General features: G+C 37.7%; 1 protein-coding gene across 1 annotated transcript in view; it reads right to left on the reverse strand.

The window, feature by feature from the left end:
• The window catches only part of LOC124168914, a 48,580-nt gene extending 47,261 nt beyond the window's left edge, over positions 1-1,319 (reverse strand). The window contains exon 1 of the mRNA XM_046547307.1: positions 1,101-1,319. The gene's annotated coding sequence lies outside the window, so the exon portion shown is untranslated. The remainder of the gene's footprint in view (positions 1-1,100) is intronic.
• Between the last annotated feature and the right edge of the window lie 7,908 nt (positions 1,320-9,227).

Consider the following 9,227-nt stretch of genomic DNA (forward strand, 5'->3'; position numbering starts at 1 on the left):
ATAGATGATGGAGAGAATAAAATGAAATGAAATGAGCTGTTATGCGATATATTGCGCAAAGAACAAAAGATTAAAAAAGAAGGTACGAAGGTCGTCGTGCAATCGTCTCCTTAGCCTCTCTTCAACCGGAGGACGTTGAAGGACAGCTAGTAAAACTTTTGTCAACCAGTAAATGACAAATAAACTCAAAGCTTCAAAGAACATTTTATCAACGGCGCATAAATATTCGCACTAATATCTTTTCTGGCATACTATAACGACTAGAGTAATTGTTTCTGCCCCGCAGTATAATCTTAAAATAGCATTGTCCTAATTTATATTTATCTCGTAATTTATGTTAACAAAAAGGATTTTTATTCTCTGAAATTCCACACGGTTACGCCTAAATATCCGCAGCTGATACGGTCCCTCGTCTTACCGAATTAACAGAAACAAAAACACTATATTGAAATGAAGTAAAGGTTTCTCGGATTTCACACCGGGTCAGCTCTCCGCGTCTCCTTCCAACATTTCGATGAGCAACTCGCCAATCGTCTTCTAGGATTCAGGCATCCATGGATTTCTAACGACGATTCCAAGACGATGTGCGAGTTGCTCATCGAAACGTTGGAAGGAGATATGGAGGACCTGACCCGGTGCGAAATCCGAGAAAAATTTACTTCAATTGTTCGCCGGGATAAAAAAATATATCACTGCATCGTTATAATAAATTAACAATATGGTAATTCATTATTTAATTACTGTAATAAAATGGCTCCAGGAGTTACCGCCAACTGGTAAATCTTAATAATTTTTCGTAAACTTGAAACTTGTAAAGAGGTCTTTCTAAGCTGTGAGCAAAACTACATGAAGCTTGTGTTTGATTGCCGGCTTCCAATGGCTACACTAATGCTACATCTTCTTTGAGACTCTACCCTATATCGTTTTTCTTTTTTAAACAGGCAACACGTTTTTAGAACTATTTAGTTCTCTTCCTCAGGTCAATATCAATTTCGCTTCGATCTGAAGAAGAGAACTGGATCGACTTTGAAACAAGTTGTCAGTTTCAACAAAGTAACGCAAGAAACAACCCAAATAGAAACTATTTGAAGGTCACTTACCCCTGAGTATTATTCTCACTCTCATAGCGAGGAATGCCCAAGCTAAACAGGACTTGCTGGCAGCTGAGGATTGCGTCTCATTTTGCAATCTAAGTTATTTACTATCCCTCCATTCAAGAACCTGGCTCACAATCGCAACCCTTTGATGGTTCACTTTGGCAAAGCCCTTCACGCGACCGGCAGCCGTAGATACCTAGAACGTACTGTTGCTCCATACCAGAAAAATAAACTTTCCATCAGAGTCTCCTTTGTATCATAGAGCTGGTCAAGCAAGCTTCCATAAGTGCCTATATAGATAAGTTTTCCTCACCCTCGAGGATCAAGTTTTTTTATCTTTCCCTCTTCCTGTGGGGCTGTCAACATAGATAACTGCCAGATAGGTTACACTGCGCTGGTGTCTTTTTTAAGATAGAATAAACGGCATTCGGATATCAGTGACGAAAAGCGTTAGTGGAATTTCCGCTAATTAAAAAATATATATGCTGCTCTGATATAATTTTATTTGATTTTTTTTTGTGAAGCGCCATCCCACAGTTGACTTTAATCTAAATGTTTTACTTGCATACTTTGTTGAGAATATTTTATTCCGCATAAAGCAATTCTCAAACCTCATAGGTAAGAGCTCACAGAATACTCATATTTTCTCTAAGCCTGTCATTCAACTTCCCTTCTATTAGATAAATCTACGATATACAACATTCACTGCATTTAATTTCAAGTATCCCAATGTTATATACAGCCATGTTTGATAGTAGAAAATTGTTTAGGCAGTGTTAGGTGGCTTCTAAACGACACATCAGATGTTTTCTCGAAGGGTTTACTAAGACGAGGGAAATTCAAATGTCGTGGACTAGTTATGAAATGATAACTATTTTGTGATATCAATTCAAAGTTTTTTACATACGCATTAAAAGTGTAGAAGACTGTATTTTTAAATTAATTTAAATTGCCAATAGCTCGCATATTACGTGTAGCGATAATTTGGTCCAGAAACTTTCCCTCTCCTTTAGATGCTAGCTGCCTCTTCAAATAGATGACTAATTCTTCAAATAGATGACTCATGTCCCCTTCAAACTCACCAAATCTTGACGTAGTCCACAACCCAACTCACCGCATTTCTACCGTTAACCTTACTTATACACCCGAGAAAAATGTTTCCCAGACGATTGAATAACTGTTTGAACCCGGGTCGTTATGGAAATAAAAATTGTGTATGAAACAAAAACATGGTTCATTGCGATTGTGACCAACCTCCACAAAAACAAGCCTGAAATGATGCATTAAAGTTTTAGCATGATTGCATGAAGGTAGTCTCACATAAGGCACACTTCTTATCTCTTTCAGCATAGGTTTGCTTTTAGATATGATTTAAGCTGGGTTTCAGAGGCCATGAATTTAACTTACCCACATAAATTGACTTTCATTTCATAAAAGATATTTTTGTAGCTGTTCATTCGACTCTTCGAAAACATTTCAGTTTTGCGAACAAAAGAAGGGTCTGTATAAGGCTTACCACGATTTTTGTGAAAAAAATGATAAAATGTTCCCACAGAAATGCAATACATAACAGTTAAATGCAGTTATGGATTAAATGAATAATTAATGCAATGAGTGTTTTCCGAAATGAGATGAGAGTACTTATCTAGGCTTCTCGGTAGCAGAGTACTAATTTATGTTAATTAGAATTCTATTGGAAAAAATATACATATTTCCCTTGAAGGAAAGTGTTCACTTTAAAGAATATTCAATGTATTAAATTGGTTATTAACACACATGTGTCAGAGCGTAGTGCCGAAAATTCTTGTGGTGAAAAATTGGCTCACAATGTAAAATACCTACCGGTGACGTAAAACTTACTGCTGTTCTAGTGCCACCATTCTTAGCCTTGTCAAAAAGGCTTACATTTTTCATTTAATTAGGAGTAAAGAGGATTTTCGATATTCAAACCATTTGTGTATTAATTAATACAATGAAGATGAGATACAAGCCGCAATGGTTTAAGAGAATTTAGTGATGTAGTATATTACAATTAGGGGGAGGATTAAGAGAGATTTGGGAAAGGCCTTCCTATTCTTTGGCGTCTGTTCATTCCATGAATGGCGATAGGAGGGTCCCAAACTTAGGGTCTCCTATGAATAAGGCCACCCTCTCAACCTGCCACTCCTACCACCCCTGTGAGATGCGGCCTCACCATATTCCATTAAGAACAACTGTTAAAAATGATTAAGCAATCAAAATGTATTAATGAGCACTGCTCTGAGATTTGTAACTGCCAAAGTGTTACAGTTGGTACTTCTGTATCTGAAGATCAGATCCTATCGGTCGCTGAGCCTTTGTGTTTGATCACAAAAGCCTTTCACGAGACTATCTTATCGGTAAACTAATTCTCATCAGCCAAGTAATCAAAACACAAGCAATCTTTTATCCAGCGGTAAAAATAGCTAAGTAAATAATACAATACCCTGCTTATAATGCCGCCGTAAATTGTACATTTATTTTTTCGAAAAATAGGTTTAATGCAATGAAGGAAGCATCGCGTCGGTGGTTATGGTGAATGATTGATGTATATATTTCATTAATGAAATTCCCTGCATATAATGCCGACTTAATCTATATATTTAATTATACGAAATATAGGTTTAATGTAATGAGGAAAATTGACATTCATATGTAGCAACCTAATATGTCCTGAAGTGTTCTCATCAAGGAAAAACAGGTAGGAGATTTTGTGTGAGAATCAGTAAGCATGAAATATAATTTACCAATCTAGATTTCGATTTTATACTTGCAAATAAATTGATTGATGGTGATCAAGCATGTAATTTTAATCGTAAGATTACATTTTGTGGTAAAAGTGTTAACTTCGCCTTCTTGGAAAACTTTTAAATAAGGGCCAAATCCTAGGTTGCGAAAGGAGAACGTGGTAAATGAATGATGTTGTTGCCATGATTTCACCTGTATTTTCTGTTGGAGTCACTCTTCCTTCTAACATCTCAAGTTTTCAATACCTATTTTCTTCAACTTTTCTTCCTCCTAGTTACCTTCCAAATGCGCACCTTACTTCCCTCCACGGGCTCTTTTCCAATCCCCTCCCTCCTATGGTTCACGGTTTGAATGTGTGAGACTGCTGGGTTTGGCGCTTTGTAACCTGTCGAAAATGGCGCTACTATATATACCTTGCAACCTCTGGAGGTCAATGAAACCGTGTAGAAAAGAGCTAGAGTTATGTCGTTCCAAACCATGGAATTAATGCAAAAAGTAAGATCGCGTACGATCAATTTTAACTTTAAATTTAATAGTAAGGTAAGGTGGGGTAAGCGCGACCCCTAAACAGCATATATCAATTTTAACTAGCTTAGGAAATTTTTCTGGGCTCGCTAAAAATATGAGATTCAATCTATAACATATATGTGAATCAATAAAAAAGATAATTAGATTAAAAATCCTCTCTCTGTAAATTGGTAATTTTTATAATTTTTTTCTTACAAACTTGTCAAGGGATCGCACTTACCCCGTACATTGGGCAAGTGCGTCCCATGGCTGATGTGCTATATATATCCACATTAAGCAAAGCATGGGGTAAATGCGATTTGCCCAGAAATTCATCTGTACATTGCTTTTTAAAGTACCAAATTATGTTTCACCATTCTTGAGAAATCAACTTTTATCTTAGGTAATGTAAGTAGATTTTTTTGCATTTTTTGGTTATTATTACACAATATGGCATTGTTATTAAATGTGTTTTTAATGATAGTTACAATATTCGACTGATATAAATTAATTCAAAAGTATATTAAAAATAGCTAGTGTTCATAAAAGCTGAAATAATAATAATAAAGATAGTATAAAGCCAATGACAACAAATCTGAATACAAACTAGATTGCAATGAACAAAGAATTGCTTCTCTAATGTAACGTACGTTATTAATACGAAAAAGCAAAATGAAGAAAAACTCATGACCTTCAACCAATTGAACATTGAATATTTATATGTTTATTTTAAGTTGTACCCCGAGAAAGATAGGCAAAACGTTAACTTTCCTCGACGGCCGACAAAGTGCTAGGGTAATATTTTTACAACATCTTCTCTAGATATTTTGCTGGAATCCTCATTCCGTGGATAGGTGAAACTTATTTCAGTCCCACAACATGCCCTCAGAAAGCAAACCACGGGATCACCTGATTCATTAATCTCCAGAATTTTCCCTACATAGTGAACAATTGACTTTTTGCTGCAGAATCTAGCCATCTTTATCAAATCTATCTAAGCTATATAAAAAGCTATCTTTATCAAATAAACCTTCAAAATAAAAGTTGATGTGAGGACTATAATTAAAAGACCTGGTTTTATGAACCTCGGTGTTTTACAACATTTATAAAAGAAAGTTTAACGCAACAAGTGCCAGACAGAAACTAAAAGTTTAACGCAAAAACTCTTTGACAGAAACTACATATGTGATCCATACTACGACCTCGTAGCGTGGGGTAAGTGCGACAAGGGGTCGCACTTACCCAAGGCAACGGGGTCGCACTTTCTCCGGAAGGTAGGAATGAATGGTTACGGACCCCCCATCTAAACTAAATATAAAGACCCGAGTTCCAAAATTAAAAGTAAAGCAAGGAAAACCAATCCACGAAGAAGAGAAAACAAGATATAGTTCTTACCTAACACCTCCGACGCGTTGATTTTGAGGGAACTGCGGTGTAGTCTCTCCTCACAACCAACTAAGACTACGAGAACGCACGGGTATTTTTCCTAAGCATGTGGAACGAGAACTCAAGGGACAAGTATTACACAGTCGTTGGCTCTGGATCCATTACAATGTATGGAATATGTTGCACTATCGCCACTTGCTTCGATAACGGAAATATGATCTTCCTTAGGGAAGTCGCACTTACCCCACCTCACCTTATATTTATTTTGTTCAATTTTCTTCTACCGCCTCACTTTGTAAAATACGCATAGTTCACTCATTTGAAAAATATCTGATCTGGTTTTGTAAAAAAAATTAAATTTTCCCTGTAAGAAAAACCATCGCCTCTCTCATACCTCTGCCCAAAGGAGCCCGCGGCTTGTATTGCCAAAAAGACCGGCATATGTAAGGTAGGCACTGATTCATAAGACCGCCGATATTTCACTGCTGGGCTCCAGACCCTCGACGTGCGGTTAAACGTCTTCTCCCTTTGATTCTGAATCTATTACAATATTCCCAAGACCCGAACAAAAGAATTACATGAAGAAAACAGTTTTGCAATCTAATGGGTGTCCGAATCCTAAATGTTAAAACTAAAATTTTGACTTAATTAAGAGTTACTGCCGTTTGAAGTATGACCCAAACGTATAGAAAGGACCGATCACAATATGATCGAACATTATCAATTCTGGCGCTACACTGGCCTTTATGAGGTTCTAAGGCGAAATTGAATCGTTGAATTTGAAAAAAGGTTCTATTGAAACATGAAGGGACTGAGAAAATATTACCGGTCCATTTTATGCTATTTTGTTCTCAGAAATGGTAATATATCTACCGCCGCTTACACCACCCTACCCTATCTTTCGAGACATTTGTTAATAAGTAGTGCAAAAACTCAAGAGACGCAGAGAAAGCAAGCGAGAGTAGAGGAATTGCAAATATTATCGCCTTAGCATGAATCAAATTTTTCTCCGCCTGTTTGACATTGACGCTAGAGATTTATAGAAAGAAATTGTTTGGCTTTTATGAACCCGAAATCACGTTTCATTGATCGAATCCAAAGAATGGAAGTGAAATCTAAGGTTCGACAAAAAGCTATTTGCCATTCAGCTATTCTTAGTTTAAAACGCGAAATTTTTCGCATTCATTTCATGAGTTGCTGGCGTCAGTTTTAGTTCGGGTTATCTCATTTGGTTCAAGGAGGACCGCTCATTAAAGGAAGTAATCGACCACAAGAGTGTAAACAACAATAAACGTGAGCACGATGGGCAAGGTCGAGAAGTAGCTGGGAAGCGGTAAGGCGCTTGGTAGAAGTGACGTCCGAAGCTAATCGACGAAAGGGTTAAGACCATCGACCACCATTCACCCCGAGTAAATCGAGGCGCATGCGAAGAATTGAAATCGGAAAATTACAGGCCTCCAAGCAAAAATCGACATTCCAAAAGAAATTGTCGAACGAGACCAATGATACCCGCAGAAGTGAACCCGGACGCCATCGAAAATTCTCGTCTCACAGGTCTTCACTTCGTATTTCAGTGGATCCCGTTGCGGGAGCTTTTACCTCCACAGTAATGCAGCAACTAGGTGTCATTTCTCTATCCGATGGGAAGACGAAGTGTTAGAAAAACAGGAAACATGTGAGGTCTTCATGGACCGGTTGTTATAGTCTATTTTCTTCTTTAGCCTTTTTAATTACACTGGTGCCCCGGAGAAAGTAGTTAATTTTGACTGGAAAAGAAGGCCACTTCTTTATCTGCTCCTGGAGGGTGCATCTATCGAAAACACGGCGGCTAGGGAGCATCTCCCTCGTGAAGAAATATGTGTTGGGAGGTGTTGGGTATAGGTACACTAAAACCAACCCTTCGGTTGCTAGAAAACTTTTGAGCAACATTGGTTTACATGCTGAATCATTGCGTTTAAACATTTGGAAGTAAAATTAGGTTAACTTAACGTAAATAAATACTGGAGAAGTACCGGATGACTGCAAAATGTATATCCACGAAATTTTGTACTGCGAGTTCCGAAGCCACGAACATTACAAAAGAGGATCCTCAAGTCAACCTCTAAATGTGTCGTCAACCACCGCGCATTTAAATGGGTTCACAAAAACCGACACTCGCGTCGCTGATGGATAAATTGATCCGAGTTTCACGGGAAGATGAGGTAAGTTCAAGGATGTTAACCGAAATTTATTTACATGATGATGTGATCCATCAAATGCATAACTTATCAACGATATTCCTCGCAATTATTCTGCTAATTATTGGAAAAAAGTGAATCGCATTGCAGTCAAGACCGCGCCGCGGACATTTTTGAGAGCCGATTAAAATGCGACCGAAGTGGCAACAGAAATCAGCCTTTTATGGGATGGAATTGGACCTCCTATATGCAGATACCTTGTCCGAAGCCTTTAATATGGGAAAAGCGAAATGATGTACCTAATGGCTGTAACGACCATCGAGGCGACGTCGAGTCGTTACGGCCATTGGAGTAATGTACTGTCCTGCATATCTAGGATTCAAACGCTGCTTAGAGGTCCCAGAATGTGCGGATCCGAATACCTTCCCATCTTACAATTAAATGCACGAATACCTCTTCCTCAAGTCATGAGGCGCCAATCGCGACGATGAGACTTGACAAATTGAACGATGGTGATTCCTTTAAAGTAATATCCCGTTGGCGTGTATACATCTACATCTCTCTACATAATACCCCGCTAGTCACCTCTAGGGTGTTTGGCAGGTGGTGAGAATCACCAACATGCAGCATGCAAGAGGACCGCCACATGCACACCACACGGTCATAGAAATATTACGCACACTAGAAAAATATACATGCTTATTCATAAAAAAATTGCTAATGGTTAGTAATTCCTTGAGAAAATACATGCAAGGTTAGAACTATGAAAAAAAAGCAATTTAGAGTAGATACTTCTGATGCTTTCATAATAGCATTGATTTGAAGCTAAAACAGCGAAAATTTTTAAAAACTGCTTACAATGAACAATTGGGGAACGGAATTGAAGTTTCTCTCACGTATCATTATTTGATTTATTCAAGTAATGTTCGCTTAACTTAGGTATTTTGACTTGCGATATGAGCTTAATATCTGTATTCGCCTTAACAGTGATAACCTACAGGAGGAAATGTTCAATCTAATAAACTGAAACCACGGTAAACTTCTAATTCATTTTTCTCAAAAATGATCATCTATATACTCGAAAAAAAAAGAATAATATGGAAAATGGCCTCAATATAAAGTGGTTTGACCACTTTACCTTTTAAAAATCCAGTTGTTTCAAAGCCGGGCGTAGTTCAGTAGACTCTGGGTTCGTTTCTCATTCGGATAACAGATGCACCATTGGTATCAGAATTCTGGCTTAAAAATTGCATATTATGTTCTTCTTTTTAGGACAAATAGGAAGATTCTAAGC

Source organism: Ischnura elegans, chromosome 1 (assembly GCF_921293095.1).
Source record: "Ischnura elegans chromosome 1, ioIscEleg1.1, whole genome shotgun sequence".
Classification (NCBI taxonomy): Eukaryota; Metazoa; Arthropoda; class Insecta; order Odonata; family Coenagrionidae; genus Ischnura; species Ischnura elegans.